General features: G+C 38.8%; 1 protein-coding gene across 5 annotated transcripts in view; it reads left to right on the top strand.

Annotated features, from left to right (window-relative positions):
* Nucleotides 1–20,476, top strand: part of NFIA (nuclear factor I A) — a 405,480-nt gene that overhangs the window by 11,814 nt on the left and 373,190 nt on the right. The window lies entirely within an intron of this gene.

The following is a 20,476-nucleotide window of genomic DNA, read 5'->3' as shown; positions in this document are numbered from 1 at the left end:
CATTTAGTTTAATAGTGAGGCAATGTTTTTAGTTGCTTTTCTTCTGGGAGTGTTTTTAACCTTCTGGAGCCTCTTGAGCCCCCTTCTAATCAAGAAGAGGTTGGAGGTAAGATTGCTGTCAAATAGCTGATCATTTATGAAGAAAAAAGAATCACAGTAATACAAACTTACTAACTTTGTGTTAGGAATTCTTGGTGTTGTTTAAGATTGCTAAGGGAAAAAAAAACAATCCAGCTCTTTAAGCAATTGATGGAAAGGTTAATCTTAAAAGTAACCAAACCTGTATAGTGCGTGAACAAATTGAGAAATCGATATTGAAAATTGATTGAGTTGCTTTGATTCATAATAACATTCTTTATTGTTCCAAGGCTGTTTTCAAGGCATGCTTTTCCTGTGTCTGTTGCAGCAGGTAGAGTAGCATTCGGGATAAAACTATTGAGGACTGGATAAAATAATGCATTTTTACTTTGTTCCTCTTGTCTTGTTTTAGACAAAAGGCTCATTGTGTTAACGTGAAAGCTCAGGTCCTGTGAAACTTGTTGACTTTTTATATGTACATATCGGTCTTGCTAGATTACCTTTATGGCAGTTACTTGAGCCAGATGGAAGAACGAAGGTTGTGGATTCCTTCCAGTAGGTTGTTTTGGGGTGCATGTATGTATGTATTTTTTGCCAAAGGGCAGAGAAGATGATACCTGTGAAAGGGAACACTCCATTGTTTTGCAAAACATTTTTAATTCTAAAAATGCGAGCAATTTTTTAAAGAAGTCATCTGATAGCCTATTCTCTATTATTTTTCTCAATATATGTTTTAGAAAGAGAACTTTTGTTATCCATCTGTCCTTACATAAGAAACTGGAGAAATTTACTTTGCAAGCATGTCACATCATCATTTGCATTCTGTTGGCAGGGGATAGATGAGTATTTTAGAGGATGTGATCTGTAAGTGTTTCAAATATTTGGGTTTTTGAAAATGTATACTTAATTATAAGAGGTGCCTGTTGCTTTAGCCAGTTCTGGGTAGCAAAAACGAAAAGGCAACACCTCCCAAATGACCTCTAAACAGGAACAAGCGGCCCTTTATTAACTCTCGGTTAACTCTATTGTTGTTACTTTGTCTACTGAAAAAGCAGAGTTAAAAAATTTTATTTTTATATGTATAAGTAGAGATTCTGCCAGGGCAAGGTGCAAAAAAAGGTGTGGCTATTAGAGGTGCTTTGGGAGCACACTCTTCAAAAATCGTGTGTTTAACCTCTAATATTTGGAGAAGTAAATACTTTATAAATGATAATAAATGCTCTAACGGACCAACATAGGAAATTGCAGGTGCCAACGAGTGATGCCCATCGCGGTGTGTGCGTCCTTCGAAGGTAACATCACAACGGAATACCTGTTCTGCGCTTATTGGTATGAGCAGCGTCCCTTCTAAGTTTTAGGTGTAAACGTTTCCTTTAGATTCACAGAGACGCAGCCCTTCTCGCTCTCGCCGTTTCACGTTGGATTCTCTTTCACTGTTGACGGTTTTTGCCCGTTTTATGGCTCCAGATCCTTGAGCCAACACAGTTGCTGGCGGTTTCAAGGACCGGAAGGTTGATGTTGGTAAAATGGCAGGTAGAAGGTTGCTTAGGAAGAGTGAGCATCCTTATTGCTAATGAAAGATTTATTGCCAGCACCGTGGATCAGACTACCTTTCGGTTCGGTTTCCCTGCGCCTCCCAGAATCCCTCGGTTGCCTGAATGCCGGCCAAGTGCAGGCCATTGGCTCTCCCTGCGCAGCCGCGGCGCCTCTACGCGCACCGGGAAGGGTCCGAGGGATGCTCACGGCCTTTTGTCTGAAAATATCTCAAATTTGATTTCAGAGATTTAAAGGCCTGCTATTAGTGGAAGGGAAGCTGCCAGTACAAATAGGAGGTAGATCGGTCAACTCGCATACAACTGATTTGACAAGCATCTGTTATAATACTGAAGATTTGTAAACACTAAACAATGTTTTTACCTCCTTAAAAGTTTTGAGAACTTGCCAGTATTGGCAGGAGGCAGAGACTCTGAAACGTGCTTCAAGAAACTTGCCAAAACCATTGTGGCCTTTTCACCTATAGTCTCCCCCCTCCCCCGTCCTTTCTATTAAATGTATTTTTTTTCCTCCCAAAATGCCATTTCCCCCCTTGATTGCCACAAGATGATTTTTTTTTTCTTTCTAAAAATGCATACAATAATTATTGCTTCATGCCTCGGCCTCTTCTTTGGACAGAAGTTGAAATCTTAGAACACACATGTAAATACTGGAAGCTAATGCAGAATCAGTTGTTTTTTAAAAGTGTAGGAGATGATTTTTTTTAAGTTATTGAGATGCAAAATACAATACATAAACTGCATTCCTTTTTTTTTATTCCCTCTAAATCAAGGGGCATTAGAATTGTGAATTTTGTGGCTGATAAACAGTAACAAGTGTAATGAAATCGGAGTGATTCCAGAAGCCTGAGAATTTCATCTCGTTAAAAGTACAAAAGAGTAAAACCATTTTATGCCCAGAATTTGGTCTCTACTTGAGTCGTCCTTCCCATGTATCACATGACATCTTGGAGATGTTATGGTATTGTGGCAAATGGTTTTCTTTGTGGGCGTGTAACAGTAAAGCTAATTTATGACTAGTCTTTACCAGATGATCTGTATCAGAATCTACAATATACCCGGCACGTGGCAAGGTCACAATTTAAGTTGTTAAGGTCATAACCTTAGCCACCAGGCATTTGACCTTTTAGATAAAGTTAACCTTTGTTCATTAGTAGGCACTCAACCGAGAACTTTCTGGAGAGTTTTTTTTTTTTTTAACTGCTTCTGTATAACTTCTGGTAATGTAATCAGATTCTAGAAAGATTCTCAGTTGAGTTAGTTAAATTTTGTAAGGGGTTAGATTTTTTAAGGACTCATCTCTTATATAGAGATAGGTTGCTGTATCTAGGCCATAAAATGACAGTGTGACAATTTACTTTTTATAGTTATTACCTGCTGGGGGATAGAATGAAAGCTGAGGCAGCTGTGTGGAGATGTTTAAAAACTAAAGTTAAACAAATAGAATTATGTTTAATTCAGCGAAGGCCTTTGCTAAGTTTTGAGTGGCTTTAGGCCCCAAGGCGATTAATCACAATGAGCATCTTCAGTTAGCAGGTGAGGAATTTTCTAAGATTGAAAGTATTTTTAGTTGCCTTAACATTCACTTTGAAAGACAAATACAGGACAGAAGTCAGGTAGTTGCTGTAATTGTTAATTAGCCCGTGACAGAGCAAACTGAACTTTTCCCAGTGGTAGCAGGAGTACTTGTTAGTTTCACGGTGGAAAGTGCCCGTGTTTGCACAGTAGTGTTTTCAGTACAGTCGTTACTGATTGCTTCCATGCTCCCATCGTTGCTACCTGTACTTCGTGTTGTTCGGACCAGGAATAATATAGGTTTGCTCACTTACTGGAAGAGTTGTGGTGCCTGGGAAGCTTGGTACCTGTCCTGGAAACCTGCTGGCAGGGTTCCTGATGACCATATTACCTGTACGATATTGTTCACTTAATTATGCTGTCCTGAATGCTCATTCAAATTATTTCTGTTACTGTTAGTTTCTCCTTGATAGGCCACATATTATTCCATTTCAACAAAGAGAGACTCCCATTCAGGTGCACCGTGGTTGTATTTTGGCTTCGTGATTGCCATTCCTTCATATAGTAATAGAGGAAGCCGTGATATGCAGATAGAGCAGATGGTCATGTTGACAGATTGAGAATTCACTTCCTACTGCTTCAGAGCAGGTGTAAGATTAGGAGTGTCTGTGTAGGAGCGTGTGTGCGCTTCGTGTGCATGTGTGTGCACATCCAGGCTGCACACAGTGCTGGATAGAGTAGGGGGAAATGCTTTCTTTTTCTAAAAAGCGGGTACCTGAAATACAGTGTAATCATCTGTGGAAGGTTATCAGTGCATACCGAGTAATATTCAGTTCAGTTCAGTTCAGTTGCTCAGTTGAGTCCGACTCTTTGCGACCCAGTGAATTATAAAAAAAATTTTAATGGATAATGTTAGATTGTTATTGTTTATAATTTTATGCTAAATTAATTGTGATGATTTTTAAATTTAAGGTAACTTACTATGTTTGTGGCAGGATTGTGTATCTAAAATATAGTTAATATGTCCTATTAGCAGGAGCTTGTGCGTATGTATGTTTACACTCAAGTCTAAGACTATACATTATAGTATCTTAATAAACTGCCTAGTAGAAATAGTTGTGTGGTTAGTTTCTTTGATTTATAATAATAAACTGTATGTGGAAAAAGAATGGGGTAAGATTATATACAGTGATATTTAATGTTAGTACCACTCTATTTCAAATTGTAACCCTAACCTTAAACCAAAGGTGGATTTTGTGGCTGATTGATGTACTGGAACTTATTGGTATATGCACAAGCTTTTAGAAGATGTCATCTTTCTACTTATCTTTTCATTCTTTAAGGGAGTTAGCCCAATCAACAAACTTGAGATTAAATATGGCTTTTATATCCTTGAGTGTTTTCTACATAACTTGAAGATTGTAGCAATATCCTCTATTTAGAATGCAGTAAAAATATTCTTTATTCTAGAATGTGGTGAGAAAGAAGTTGAAAGGCAGAGAGAGTAGAAGAAATAGGGAAAAAGGGTTGTTCTGGAGTAAAACAGAGGTCAGCTCATTTATGGCTCAGAGGTTTGAGTGTTGGTAAGAGATTTCCCAACGCTGCTGGCTTGGATTTGCCTTGTCTGCTTTTCCACCCAGTGATGGATAGCATTAATTTAAACCTATTTAGGGCTAGTGTGGGAGAAACCACAGCCTTTGTTGTGGTCACTGCTGTACACAGTAGGACTGGGTGTTTTACTTGGTTAAGGCCTCAAGCTGCTTCCAGAGGATGCAGAACAGCCTGTCGGTTTTTTAAAACTTGCACAGAAGCAGCAACAATTCTAATTGCTCACAAATGTTAATATAGATTATTAAAAACAATTTTGAGGTTAGAATAGAAGGAAAAACATAAAATACAGATTGCATTCGGTGAATGTGCTAAACACCAATTTGTTGTCGTTTCAGCAATTATTTTCCCATGGTCATTTAGAGGTTAGATCTTGCTTTTAAACATAAAATTGTAAATCCTTGGGAGGTGAGGTCAGGGGAAGGAAGAAGTCAGGTGGAGGAGGAAGAGAATGAATGAACTGGCATGCTTTGTTAAGAGAAACATATAACTATGAACTTAATTGCAAATGGAGATGCTCTAAAAAGTGTTTTGGTTTAAGTAATGACTGTAAAAAGATCCCAGGCAGTAAGACATCAGGTGGAGAATTTTATAATCCATCTCACCATCATTTTTTGCATTGTATGTTCTAGACTGAGAGACTATGTGGGGGCTTTTGGAATTTCTTTTCAGATTTTTATAAAGAAAAGTTTTGCAAAAATTCTCGGTAGCATTTAGGGGTCCAGTTAAGGACACTGTGGCATGCATGAACTTGGAAAGGGGGCTACTGAGATAATCATTATTATTATTACCATTTTGCTTTTCAAGGGGGAAACTTACAATGTTGTCAACATTTTGGCCATTTCCCACCAAGGCAACTGTTAGAAGTGATTGATCCAAACTTTAGAAATTTATCAGAATTCTCTAGCTGCTGTTAAGATAGAAATGGCTTTTTTCCTAGGCATTTCCCCAACTATTAGAAATCAATACTTTTTGTTTTGCTATGAAAATTCCACAGGGTAAAAGTATATTTTATCTAACAGGGTTAGTCTTCTTATTAATATTCTAGTGAAATAAACATGGCCTTTTAGCCAAAGGAATATGTCCACAAATGACAAATTGTGGCAGGTTTGGAGCAGAGGATATTTCTGCTGTTTTGTTTGTAAGAGATACTAAATGAGATAAGATTGAGATAAATAAATTCATTTGTGTATTTGGCAAGTGTTGGTCTGTGAGATATTGCTAATCTCAACCTGAGAAATGGTTAGGATGATGGTAATAACTGGAGATTGAGGTGGTATAGCTTTCATGTTTTTTGAGAGCTTTAAACTTATTTGTCTTCGTGTCTTTCACATATTTTCCTAGTGGTAAGTATTTTGGACCTTGATAGATTAAGAGTAGAGAGAAGGAGGGGCTTCCCTGGTGGCTCAGATGGTAAAGAATCCGCCAGCGGTGTGGGAGACCTGGCTGGGTTTGATCCCTGGGTTGGGAAGATCCCCTGGAGGAGGGCCTGACAACCCACTGCAGTATTCTTGCCTGGAGAATCCGCACGGACAGAGAAGCCTGGAGGGTTACAGTCCATGGGGTCGCAAAGAGTTGGACACAACTGTGTGACTAAGCACAGCACAGCACTGCACAGAAAAGGAGATGGGTGGAAGAAAGGAAGGCAGGCAAGCAGGCAGCTGGACAAATACTAATAATTAATTTTATTCAGTGTCTGTTTTGCAGCAAGTGCAGTACTAAATTTTGGCATGCATTGTAGCTTTCTGTTTTTTTTTTTTTTAAACTTCATTGGAGTATTGTAAATAAGTAATGCACTGTCCATTTGTACAGGTGAGAATCAAGTCTCAGAGGTGCCTAGTGACTTGTGCAGAGCAAGATTAAACCCAGGCCTCCTGATTCTGTGTCCTATTCTTTTAAAAATAAAATTCAGATCTGTCTGATATCCCTCTTTACATCCTGTTGTCTGGATTTAAAGAGGGATTGGATGTCACTTAAATGGTATCACACACCTACCTTAAATCAAAGGGCAATAAAAAGTCAAAATCCAAACCCTTCCCACGGAGATATTTTACAGTGAAGTTCGAGTTTTGTCCGCAAAATGAAGCCACACTTGGTTAGAAGAGGGAGAAATGGTCTCATGCTTGTTAGTGTTGGGGTCAAAAATCTGGAATGACTTGTTCTTTCTTGTTTTTAGAATGTAGAAGTTTAGTGAATAGAAGCATTATAACACAGGTTTAAGAATTTTTTGTAAGATAAAGTTAGATGAATTGATTCTAGATGTTTTGGGAATTAAAGCAACCATTATTTTAAAAATCATAATTGCATGTAATATTTTACTGGGTAGATTTTTGTACATTTTTAAATATGTACAAGATATATATATTTTAATTTCCTCATTAGATTTAAATGTTTTAAATTTACTTTGTTCCCAAAAGATCTTTTGTATAGTTATTTAAAAAAGCAAAAAATGGAATTTTATTAGTTGAAAAAGTAGATTTTTAATTTTAAAGACAAAGGAGGAAAATTGAAAATAGGAACAAGTTTCATGTTAATGCCCTTAAGTAACTTGTATATTTATTGATTAATTTATTTAATGCCTTTATTTTCATTTTCTTTAAACTTCAGCAGGATTAGTTCTTAATGACCTAAGTGTGTAAGTTCAGAGCCTCACTCAACATGAATTTTATCATTGTAAATAGAAAAAAGATGATAATTATAATTTATACTACATCTGTTCATTGTATATATGAATCCTTCTAGTATTTATTTAAAAAAATAAGCTGTTGAATTGAACTTACATAGAATAAAATAGAAATGTGACTTTCTTTTTAAGTTTAATTTTTTAGAAGTGCTAATAAATTTAAAAGTTAGGGTGTGGAGTATGTTATCCCAGAAAGGGAAACCTGAGGTGTGTGTTAAAAGTGATTCAATTGGAAACAAAAGAGGATTGCAATAAAAAAAATAGGGCTCACACCCCACTGTCCTCTCCATCAGGTTCCATACTGTCTACCTTTGATGTCTCTGGTGAGAGTTTCTGGTGGGACCAATAGCCTGTGAGTTTCCAAACAAAACCTGTTTTCAGAGCATATATATTCATGTATATATTTTAATGACTATTTTTGAAATGCTCTATGGGTTATAAAAGCAAAATGAAATGAAAGTAGCAATAAAACATATTTTAAAAATGAATAATATTTAGCAGTTTTGTCGGTATTTCTGTGTAGCATCTGCCATTGTCAGGCTGTTGTCTTTGTTGCTATGGTTTGGGTGATTTTATTTCCTTTTGTAATTTTGCCAGCCTGTGATTGGCTAGTGCAACAACATGTTCATGCTGTTGGGGAAGATGTATCTGTGGTGAGTCATATAGCTTTATCCGATTGGTAATTTTTGGTAGGGAAAGGTATTTGTCAGTGGATAAATAGGAACTGTGGTGCTACAACATCAATAATTCATTTAATTTTCAAAATTTGGGACCTATTACTTAATATGGGAAACTGAGAACTGTCTCTTCTGTGTTACATCCCTACCTTTTTCCTCTTCCCCTATTGGAAGCATTTAGAATTCTGTGTATTTTAATTTTGAAGAGATTAGTGATTTAAGTTTAAGCTCCTACATAAAGTGAATATTGTACGTATGGGATCCCATCATTGTCACTTTCAAATATTCCATTGCCTTTCACAGGAGCTGACATCACAAGTCCTTAGGTTGACAAATTCTCATCAACTTTTGTGAAAATTTTGGCTGCAAAAGGAGTAAAGTCAAAAGAGGGCCATAGACAGATGGATTTCAGTGTTGAGATGACATCAAGCCCTTCTTGTGGCATTTTTAAACATTCCAAATGAATGAGGAATGGAGATGCTTAAAGAGCTTACTGTAGAATGAGTAATTAAGATACTGTGCATCTGCATGTAAACCTTCAGCAGAGCTGTACGGGCTCAGATATAATAGCAGATTAAGAATGAAAATAGTAAACATCTTTTATGTTGAGTATAATTCATAAATACTAAACATTAAAAGTGTTGTTGATGGAAAACAGTGTATACCTTAGAGTACATTTTTAGCGTTACGTAATTGAAAGTTAAAGATAAGTGGGTTACGGACACTTAAGATGAAGCAAGGATTTGGGATAAGAATTTGGCAGAAGCTGTCTGCATCTCTGTAGGACTGTGGCAGGATTTTTGCATGGATGCCTTGTATATAAAAATTACCGAGTTACTAAAGTTTCTGATTGATTTCTTTAGTTAGCTTTTTCTCCCCTCCTTTTAAATGGTGGAGATTCTCTTTGGGAAAGTAGTTTCAAGTAACTTCTGAGAATGAAGTCTTTGTAACTTGATGCTGTTCAACAGCGCAACTATTGTTGTCTGTTCCTGTTAGGGAAAGATAGTCATTGCAATACTTTTATTGTATGGCCTCTTAATATGTGACAAGGACTTTTATCAAGAATTCTCTTTTCTTTTACATGTACTTTTAAAAGTCCCTTACCCTTCCCACCCAATCAGGGATGACAGTGGTTTTTAAGAAGATTCAAATGAATTTTTATTATTATTTTTTCTGCTTATTTACTGTACAGACAAAAGTTTTATTTTTTACAAAAAGGGATTCTAAAATCATGTATTTTAGATTTTCTGTAAAATAGGAATAGAAATGAACAGAAAAGTGCCATCTCATTGGGCCCAGGATGTGTATAGTTCTTGGAGAATGAGGGTATTGCAGCCTGAAATGTTAGCGTTGAAGAACTAATTGTTCTGAAGGTATTTGCCCCTCATCTCAGAAAAGATGGCAAACATGCAAAATGGATAAATGTAATCCTTTGTACTTTTACCACCTACATTTTTAAACTACAGTGACTCTGATTTCTCTAGAAAGGTCAGAGGTTTCAGAGAGAAAGCTTTGTGATTCTTCAAAGAGAGACATTTTCAATTTTGCTGTCTAAAGACTGATTATGCATAGCTTTTAACTTTATTTGCAGTTGAGCCTCGGAGGTGCTGTGCTGGGGTGGGTGATGCTGAGTAAGTGAGGCCAGGTCATGAGACAGCAGAACTGGAGGCAGACAGATAGATGGGAGAGGAGCATACATGCGCATTCAGAGAGTCTCATGTTTGGCCCTTTATTACTGACACCTTTTAAAAAGTGTGAACAGAGCAGCTGTAACAGTGTGTTTTGCTTTGTGCTGGAGCATTCTGTGACAGACTCTTTAAACACTTTGGGCACTTAAAGGAGTTTACATAGCTGGGTGCCATTTCTTAGGGTTGGCTTTGTTGGTTTTCTAAATTGTGGATATGGGTTTCTTGGGTTTTATGTGGGTTGCTTTGTTTCTGCTTTGTTTTCCTTTTGGACTTCTCCAAGTTTTAGAGAATTTTTCATGTTGGGTGGTGGGGGCGATTGGAGATGGCAGATGCCTTTTGTTGTGGTTTACTCCTGTTATTCAGGAAACTGAGGTTCAGAGAGTGTTCTTAGCTCACTCAAGGTCAGGCCAATGTAAGTGGCAGAGCCAGGATGAAAGCCAGATCTGCTAGACTAGAGTTGTTAATTTCTATGATATTTAAGTTGGTTCTTATACATTATTTTATTAGCTCTTCATGTAAATCTTACCTTTTAGATAGGGGAGCTTTTATAATTGCCTTAATGCTGCTGAGAAACAAAGAGGCTGAGAAATGTGTCCTTGGTCCATGGTTAGTAAGTGGTTAGGGCTGGTTACCAGATCTGATCTTTCCACGGCCTGTTTTTATCTCCATGTGTTCCCGAGTATATCATTCTCCCTAAGGGCTGCTTTGGAATTTATGGATGGGCTTAAAATTGTTCTCTGGAAGTACATTATAGTGCTGAAAGCTATTGTTTTCTCTGAAGTTAAAATTAAAAAAAAAAATTTATTTTTGGCTGTGCTGGATCTTCGTTGCTGTGCGGGTTTTTCTCTTGTTTTGTATAGTGGAGGCTACTTTCTAGTTTCAGAGTGCAGGCTTCTCTTGTTGCAGAGCACCGGCTCTAGGATTCTTGGGGTTCAGAAGTTGCAGCACATGGGCTCAGTAGCTGTGGCTCCCGGGCTCTAGAGCACAGTCTCAATAATTGTGGCACATGGGCTTAGTTGCCCTGTGGCGTGTGGGATCTTCCTGAACCAGGGATCGAACCAGCGTCCTTGGCATTGGTAGACAGCTTCTTTACCACTGAGCCACCAGGGATGCCCTTCTCTGAAATTTAGAAAGTGGTGAGCAAGTAGCCTTTGTCCTGGTTTGTTAATAGATTCAGAACTTTATACTTGGAAGGAAGCTTAGAGGAAACTTTCATTTTGTAAGTCTGTGCATCCCAGGAGCTCTGGAGATAGAAAATTGGTGTGTAAGTTGAGGAGCAGTTGTGGTCTGTTGTTATCGTTTGCATCAAGGTGAATGCCCTTGGTTGGTGTCGTCATAGGAGATGTATTTTGGTTGCCTCCGCTGACAGTTTCAACCTTGTCGTTGACAACTCAGTTCAGCAAACGTGTTTTGAATGCTTGCTGCCTTTTAGGCACTGTGCTAGGTGCCAAAGATACACAACTGAAGGAAAAACTAGGAGATGAGTTGATGCCATCTTAGATGAAATTTCCTCAGAAACTAAGATTTTAAGGTTTTCAATGTTTTAAAATTAGGATTCTCCCGGCTAATAGCCCATATGAAGTTTTAAACATTTGCAAAACCGGTAATTGATACCGCCCTTTTACCGTACGATTGGTCTCCATTGAGGAATTCTGTCATCTGATGACATTACTAGTAAGTGTTAAATTTTTTGTTTTCTTATGTCAGAAATATCTACATAAATGGAAAGCAAATTGAAGTAGACAGAACAGGGCACAGGTGGTTTCTATTATTTAATAGTTCACTGTAGCATGTCTTCTCTAGAGAAATCTGGTATACAAGAAACTTTTCCTTCTTTTTTTTAAGGCCCTCCTTTGAGGAACACTGAGGTATAAAACTGGAGAAGGCAATGGCACCCCACTCCAGTACTCTTGCCTGGAAAATCCCGTGGATGGAGGAGGCTGGAAGGCTGCAGTCCATGGGGTTGCTGAGGGTCGGACACGACTGAGTGACTTCACTTTCACTTTTCACTTTCATGCATTGGAGAAGGAAATGGCAACCCACTCCAGTGTTCTTGCCTGGAGAATCCCAGGGACGGGGGAGGCTGGTGGGCTGCTGTCTGTGGGGTCGCACAGAGTCGGACACGACTGAAGTGACTTAGCAGCAGCAGAGGTATAAAACAGAGTTATAGGGAAACTAAACAGCAGGAGAAATGAAGGAGTGACCAACGAAAAGGAAGGGGAGGCCTTGAGAGCAAGTGTGGTGAATTCACGTGGCAGTTGCAGGTCGTTCCTAAAATACAGCCAAGTCCCAGAAGCACAGCCATTTACATTCTGATTTGCTCCATCTCCGAAGAAAGTAAGTAATCTTGGGACTTTGACATGGAAGTGAGTTTTAAGTTGTCCGAAGTCTCAAACTGCTCTGCCTTTCTTTCTCTTGTGAAAAGAAAACAGGCAAGTATTAAGGGGGTCCTGTATGTGTGAGTGTGTGTTAGTGTGGTAACGGGGCAGCTGTGAGGGTCTTTTGGGAAAGTGGGTACAGATGGTGATAGAAAGGAGAGGAACTATTGCATGTCTGATAAATGAAGTACAAACAGCAGCGACACCAACAACAATATGGTGGTCCCAAATATTGGAAATTTTTTGTTCTCTGTTACATCTGCTTGTTGTTTAACCTGAAAATGAAATCTGTTTCTGCAGCCATTAATACAGGTGCTTTTCTTTGTATAATGCACAGAACAAATGATTCGTTCTGTAATTATTTTTCAAAAGGCACGTGAGAATGGCATGGGATTGTCATAGAAATTCATTCTGAACACTGTAAATAAAAATGCTTTGGATTAGTCATAGTGACATGGGGTACATCGTGGAACTCAAGACAGATTTCTTTGTTTGATGGTCAGGGTGAGAAGTGAGACAAACTCGATAGAGTTCGTGGAATGTTAGCAGTTCATTTCTTCCAGGGAAAAACATTGACGTCAGATGAAACAAACCACTTGGATACAGATATCAGGATTTACTTGATGAGTTTAGGAATATCTGATGTTTCCTTTAAGAGGTCTTATTTCCAAATAATTAAAGTTTTGACACCTTTGAACATTTTTCCATTTTTGCTACTAATCTTTAGAATCTCCCCGTCTCTCTCCTCTTTCCGTGCCCACACTTTACTTACTTGTAATCCTGGATGGCATTTTTTCAGATCTGGCCTTAATTCTGTTTTCTTTGGTTTCCCATTTTTTTTTTTTTTCATGAGATATGAATAAAACTGAACACGTTAATGATAAACAATCTCATTAATGCGATGTATTTTAAATTATATGTATTCAGGAGAATTATGAGTCTATATTTGTGAGTCAATATAATACTCTTTGCTGTTGTTTAATCACTTATTTAGAGGAAAATTGTTTCAAGGGATTCTCATTGTCGAAGTCCGACATCTGGAAAAAGGATTGCTCATCTTTAAATTTGGAATGAGTCCCCAGTCGCAGATTCCCACCAGGGTGATGTTTCAGTAAACTCTGATGTCTTAGCCTTGGATTCTTGAGCTTTCGGAGGCAGGGGCTGAACTCTGAGAAGGGAATTCAGGACTTAAGGAACTTAGTGTTATGGAGTGACTTATGCTTCTGACAAGGCCCCTTTCAAAATGCTGTGCATTATTGAAGGTTCTTGCTAAGCTGCTAAGTCACTTCAGCGTTTCCGACTCTGTGCGACCCCATAGACGGCAGCCCACCAGGCTCCCCCGTCCCTGGGATTCTCCAGGCAAGAACACTGGAGTGGGTTGCCATTTCCTTCTTCAATGCATGAAAGTGAAAAGTGAAAGTGAAGTCGCTCAGTCGTATCCAACTCTTAATGACCCCAGGGACTGCAGCCCACCAGGCTCCTCCATCCATGGGATTTTCCAGGCAAGAGTACTGGAGTGGGGTGCCATTGCCTTCTCTGATTGACGGTTCTTATTTGTTATCAAAACAATAAATGCAGTGTTTAAATAAGGACAGGGTGTATTGAGACAAATGTGGGATAATTAACACAAGTAAATTACCTTTCTGGATTGAGTGAACCAGTGGACATGACTAACCTTGAAACTGGAGAGAGCACATGCAAAGACATAAATGAGAATTTTAGTGCACAGAACATATAGGGGCAACCTGTTTCTCTGCCAAGTCTTTACCCACTATACACACACACACACATGTACGTGCACATATATACACATACGCACGTGAGTGCATGCTTGCTCAGTTGTGTCTGACTCTTTACAATCCTATGGACCATAGCTTGCCAGACTCCTTTCTCCCTGGGGTTTTCTAGACAGGAACACTGGAATGGGTTGCCAATTCAGAATAAATAAATGATAATTCTGACAGTAAAGCTTTGGTGATATTGGACTTATTTATTAAAAATTATATAGGCTATTTGTTTTTCTGTCTGAGATCTTGGTGTTAGCTTTTACCACAACTGTTTTCCTAGAAAAAATGATTTGGAGGTGATAGAGTAGTATAGCCATTGCTCCACTGTGTATGTGAAGAAATCCGTTTCTATATTATAGCAACAGGGATTTACCAAGTACCTACTGTGTGCTAGCTACTCTGATAGGAGAGGGAGAAAGGATTTTAATTTCATGCTGTTAAATTTGTGAAGAGCACAATTTTGATTAAAAAAGGAATTCTCTCCTCAGGATGAACACACATATTTTCTGGTTTTGAATCACAGACAGTCCTGTTCTACAGGGAAAGTGTCTGTCAATCATAGCCTTATCTCTAGTGAGCATTTGCAGGTTTGTTTGTCTATCCTCACTGAATAGGATAGATTTTGGCATGGTTACTTCTCCTAAGTTGGGAGAGGCCAAGGGCAGTAGTGGTAAAAAAGGTAAAGATCCAAATTAAGGAGCTGGGTCTAATTATATACGATGAACTCACACGTCCCCCCGCTCCTATCCAATACTTTACTCTCATTAAAACTGGTAGACCAATTTCATTAGCTCCAAAATGCACCAGCGTATGTAAATCTTCTTTGTTTAATTGGAGACCTATTGATTGTAGGTAACATAAGCCTCTCTAAGGGAAACAGAACCCAACTGAAGATAAGAGTTTCTTCCCCCCAACACATACAGCATTCACAATTTTATTTCTCTAGGCATGTTCATTATCAAAACCATTCCACTGCAGACTTTCCCAGAAAGTGTTTCTGTCTGGCCCTGTTTTCATATCTAAAAGCTCCTACTGGTTTCAGCAAAGGATAATGGAGGGATTTTGATGGAATATGCATTTCTTTTTTTTTAACTAAAACTTTAATAATAGAAAAACATAAAATCATATGAAAAATAATTTGCTTTAAAGAGACTGGGTGAAAAAAATAAAGAGACTGGGAATAAGTCTTCTTTTGTGTTTTCATAGACTGCTAAAAGGGACCAGATTCTGACTGTCTTCTTTGGTGAGCAACACCAGCAATATTCCGATGAGGAATGGAAACTAGAATGTACTTTTCCCCTTAACATTCTAATTGGATCTCAAAGTTACAGAGAGGGTAGTGTACCAACCTGCACTTTGCAATGTGATATAAAGTGTGGGATTTTCCCAGTGTGCTTCAGAGGACTGGGGTATCTTATAAATGTTTAAACTATAATGAGAAAATGTGCATTTACTTATATATGTTCCTGCAATTCCACTTTATTTCTGAAGTGTAAGATTCAGGTCAAGGTCAACGTAGGGCTAGCTGCTTACAGGGAAGTAGGAATCTTGGGAAGGAGAAATATCTGTTTAGATATTGTATTCATACAGTAACTCAAAAATTATCTTTAAATGACAAAAAGTAAGGTGTCAGGTAAATATCTCTATTTTTTTCCTTTCTTAAAATTATGTTAAACTTACGTTTAATGTTAAGACCTTGAATTATAAGAAGCACTCTAATTTTTCTATTCCTTAAAGTACTATTGATCTCTAAAGGAGATATTTAATAAGTGAAATTATAGCATCTAGGGAAACAAATTGTTCTTTTCTGATTTTGTAAGGTAGTCGATGCTGCCTCGCAATACACTCCTGGCCTTCCTTGTACTGGTCATTTTCTTTCTTTCTCCTGTGTAGCTGCTTGAACACCTCCCAGCGGGTGAGGAGTGTTTGTTCAGGTGGCACAGAGTAGAGAGATCTTGACTGGTAGAGAGTAACTTAATATCAGCCACTATAATGCTTATCAGTGAAATTCTAGCTCATTTAATTATTACTTAATTCTCTGATTATTTTTTGTATCTGAGAGAAGATGATTGTCTTCGCTGTGGGGAAGTATGGATGGCTAGATGTTGCTCTTGCAGTTTCTTAATTCACTATACCTGGTAAGGTGTTTCGAGCCAGAACACCTTTTTAAAGAATGGGGTATCTATGTACCTACAAAAATGGTGAAATTCTGACTGGACCTGTGATGAAATAGGGAATCCTCACGTTCAGTTCATCTTTCAGTACCGAATGCCACTCATGTTTGGTCAGATTTCTAAAAAATTTGTTTTGGAGATCATTCATAGGAACTCAGGTCTATAACCAGGTATTGAATGTTTATCATTGGAAGGAAGCTTTGTATTCATGTATCATTTCCTTTCTGCCAAACCACAAAAATCCCACCTTGTTGATCTTTTCTCATATATGTGATATATGATGTATGTGTGTGTGAGAGAGAGAGAGGCTGCGTAGCTCTTTACAGCAAGCCTGTATCATCATCCTTTCTTAACCTCTTTCTAGGAATAGAAATTTCTTTGAAACCAAGCATAATCGAGAAATGAAATAGATTGTTAAAAGACTGAATGATTCATTTTAAGTCGAACAGACATGTGGATTATCTGCTGTTTCGATTTGTCCATCCTGAAGTTCCCTCCATTATTACTGTACCTCAATTTTTGTATGGGAATTGGAGATTAGATGTAAAATACAAATTATTCACACTAGTCAAGTAAAAAGAAATGAAGATTTTTTTTTCTAATTTGACTACTCATATATTTTCTTGGAGGAAAAAGCATTATGAAAATAATCCAAAATGGAAACTCAAATGTATTTCTTTTAAACTTGTTTCAGGCCTGTTGCTGGAGGTTCTAGGATATTGCAAAAAATCCTTTTAATAAACATTACCGGTTTGATTTCTTACTGACTTTCACTACTTTTCAATGTGAAAATATGTGGAATTTATGACACATGATAATGAAGACCTAGCTACCCACTACCCAACTCAAGAAAGAGTCCATTAGCAATACCTTGTATTTACTTCCATGTTCCCTAAAAATAACCCCCTGAAATCCCCCCATTATCATGAGGATTATGTTTATCAATCCCCTCCTTTAGAAGAAAGGTTTTTATCACCAATGTGTACTAAATATATTTCATTTTTGGCTTGTTACTAAATTTCATAAAGAGTAAATATACCTGTATGGCACTTCTTTGGTGGCTCAGACAGTAAAGAATTCTCCTGTAATGCGGGAGACCCAGCTTTGATCCCTTGGTCAAGAAGATCCCCTGGGGAAGGGCAGGGCAACTCACTCTAGTATTCTTGACTGGAGAATTCCATGGACAGAGGAGCCTGGTGGGCTATAGTCCATGGGGTGGAAGAGAGTCAGACATGACTGAGCGACTTTTCACTTTCACTTTATACACACACACATACATACATATATTGGTGCTTCTAGAAATTGCATTTTCACTCAACATTATGTTTCTCATACAATGTTTCTAATGTCCTGTTGTTAAAGGGTGAACTGTATAGAGAGTTGATCCTTGAACAACACGGGTTTGACCCATACCAGGGCCACTTGCAGCTGCAGTCCATGGGTCGCAAAGAGTTGGACGCGACTTCCCTTTCACGTCTCACTTTCATGCATTGGAGACGGAAATGGAAACCCACTCCAGTGTTCTTGCCTGGAGAACCCCAGGGACGGGGGAGCCTGGTGGGCTGCTGTCTGTGGGGTCACACAGACTCGGACATGACTGAAGCGATGCAGCAGCAGGGCCACTTATATGCGATTTTTAAAAAATACGTATTTCAGTGTTACATGATCCAAGGGGGTTGAACCCCAGGTGTGGAACTGTGGACATGGAGGGCTGACTTTCAAGTTTTATACAGATTTTCAGCTGTGTGGGGGTCAGTGCCTCTATCCCTGTGTTGTTCCGAGGTCAACTGTACTGTGATTTCTTCTTCTTTTTCTTGTATAACATGCCATTGTGTAATGGAGCGATGTGATCTTGCCAGTTTCTTGTTATTCAGTACAGTTGCTCAGTCATGTCCGACTCTTTGAGACCCCATGGACTGCAGCACACCAGGCCTCCCTGTCCACCATCAACTCCCGGAGCTTACTCAAACTCATGTCCATTGAGTCAGTGATGCCATCCAGCCATCCCATCCTCTGTCGTCCCCTTCTCCTCGCGCCTTCTATCTTTCCCGGCATTAGGGTCTTTTCCAATGAGTCAGTTCTTCGCATCAGGTGGCCAAAGGATTGGAGTTTCAGCTTCAGCATCAGTCCTTCCAATGAATATTCAGGACTGATTTCCTTTAGGATGGACTGGTTAGATCTCCTTGCAGTCCAACAGATTCTCAGGCGCCTTCTCCAACACCACAGTTCAAAAGCATCAGTTCTCCAGGTTTGATGCATGATACAGTGTGCTCGGGGCTGGTGCACTGGGATGACCCAGTGGGATGGGATGGGGAGGGAGGTGGGAGGGGGGTTCAGGGCGGGGAACACACGTACACTCATGGCAGATTCAAGTCAATGTATGGCAAAACCAATACAATATTGTAAAGTAAAATAAATAAATTAAAATTAATTAAATTAAAAAAACAAAAACCAAAAGCATCAATTCTTCGGCGCTCAGTTTTCTTTATATTCCAACTCTCATATCCATGTATGACTACTGGAAACACCATAGCTTTAACTAGACAGACCTTTGTTGGCAAAGTAATGTTTCTACTTTTTAATCTGCTGTCTAGGTTGGTCATCGATTTTCTTCCAAGGAGCAAGTGTCTTTTCATTTCATGGTTGCAGTCACTATCTGAAGTGGTTTTGAAGCCCAGGAAAATAAAGTCTGTCATTGTTCCCCCATCTGTTTGCCATGAAGTGATGGGACCGGATGCCATGATCTTAGTTTTCTGAATGTTGAGTTTTAAGCCAGCTGTTTCATTCTCCTCTTTTACTTTCATCAGAGGCTCTTTAGTTCCTCTTTGCTTTCTGCCATAAGGGTGGTGTCATCTGCATAGCTGAGGTTATTGATATTTCTCCTGGCAATCTTGATTCCAGCTTGTGCTTCATCTAGCCTGGCATTTCGCATGATGTGCTCTGCATATAAGTTAAATAAGCAGGGTGACAGTATGCAGCCTTGACATACTCCTTTCCTGATTTGGAACCAGTCTATTGTTCCATGTCCAGTTCTAACTGTTGCTTCTTGATCTGCATACACATTTCTCATGAGGCAGGTCAGGAGGTCTGGAATTCCCATTTCTTGAAGAATTTTCCACAGTTTGTTGTGATACACACAGTCAAAGCCTTTGGTGTAGTCAATAAAGCAGAAGTAGATGTTTTTCTGGAACTTTCTTGCTTTTTTTGCTGATCCAGTGGATAGTGGCAATTTGATCTCTGATTCCTCTGCCTTTTCTAAAACCAGCTTGAACATCTGGAAGTTCACGGTTCATGTACTTTTGAAGCCTCGCTTGGAGAATTTTGAACATTACTTTGCTAGGAGTGCAATTGTGTGTAGTTTGAACATTCTTTGGCATTGCCTTTCTTTGGGATTGGAATGAAAACTGACCTTTTTGAGTCCTGTGGCCACTGCTGAGTTTTCCAGATTTGCTGGCATATTGAGTGCAGCACTTTCACAGCATCATCTTTTAGGGTTTGAAATAGCTCAACTGGAATTCCATCACCTCCACTAGCTTTGTTCATGTGATGCTTCCTAAGGCCCACTTGACTTCACATTCCAGGATGTCTGGCTCTAGGTGAGCGATCACACCATCATGGTTATCTGGGTCATGAAAATCTTTTCTGTATAGTTCTTCTGTGTATTCTTTCCACCTCTTCTTAATATTTTCTGCTTCTGTTAGGTCCATGCCATTTCTGTCCTTTATTCGCCTTGTTATTCTTTATTCTTCTTGTTATTAACAAGTGTTATGAACAGTAGCATGTTCTGGACAGTGTGTGTAAGAGCTTCTTTAGGGTATAGACCTAGAAGTAGAATTGTTGAATCGTAGAGCATGTAAGTATTGCATTTTTTATAAAGATAATATTATTTTATTAAGTAGTTATACCTATATACACTCTCACTGATAATTGTTGTTCAGTCCCTAGATTGTATCCATCTGTTTGTGACCCCATGTACTGCAGCATGCCAGGCTTCTCTGTCCTTCACTATCTCCCGGAGTTTGTGTAAACTCATGTCCATTGAGTTGGTGATGCCATCCAACTATCTCATCCTTTGTCACCCCCTTTTCCTCCTGCCCTCAATCTTTCCCAGAGTCAGAGTCTTTTCCAATGAGTCAACTCTTTGCATTCTGTGGCCAAAGTACTGGAGCTTCAGCTTCAGCATCAGTCCTTGCAGTGAATATTCAGGACTGATTTCCTTTAGGATTGACTGGTTTGATCTCCTTGCAGTCCAAGGGACTCTCAAGAGTCTTCTCCAGCACCACAATTCAAAAGCATCTATTCTTCAGCGCTTAGCGTTCTTTACAGTCCAGCTCT

The sequence above is a fragment of the Bubalus bubalis genome, chromosome 6 (assembly GCF_019923935.1).
Source record: "Bubalus bubalis isolate 160015118507 breed Murrah chromosome 6, NDDB_SH_1, whole genome shotgun sequence".
Taxonomy (NCBI): domain Eukaryota; kingdom Metazoa; phylum Chordata; class Mammalia; order Artiodactyla; family Bovidae; genus Bubalus; species Bubalus bubalis.
Note: the sequence above shows the minus strand (reverse complement) of the source record. Positions and strands in the feature narration are given on the sequence as shown.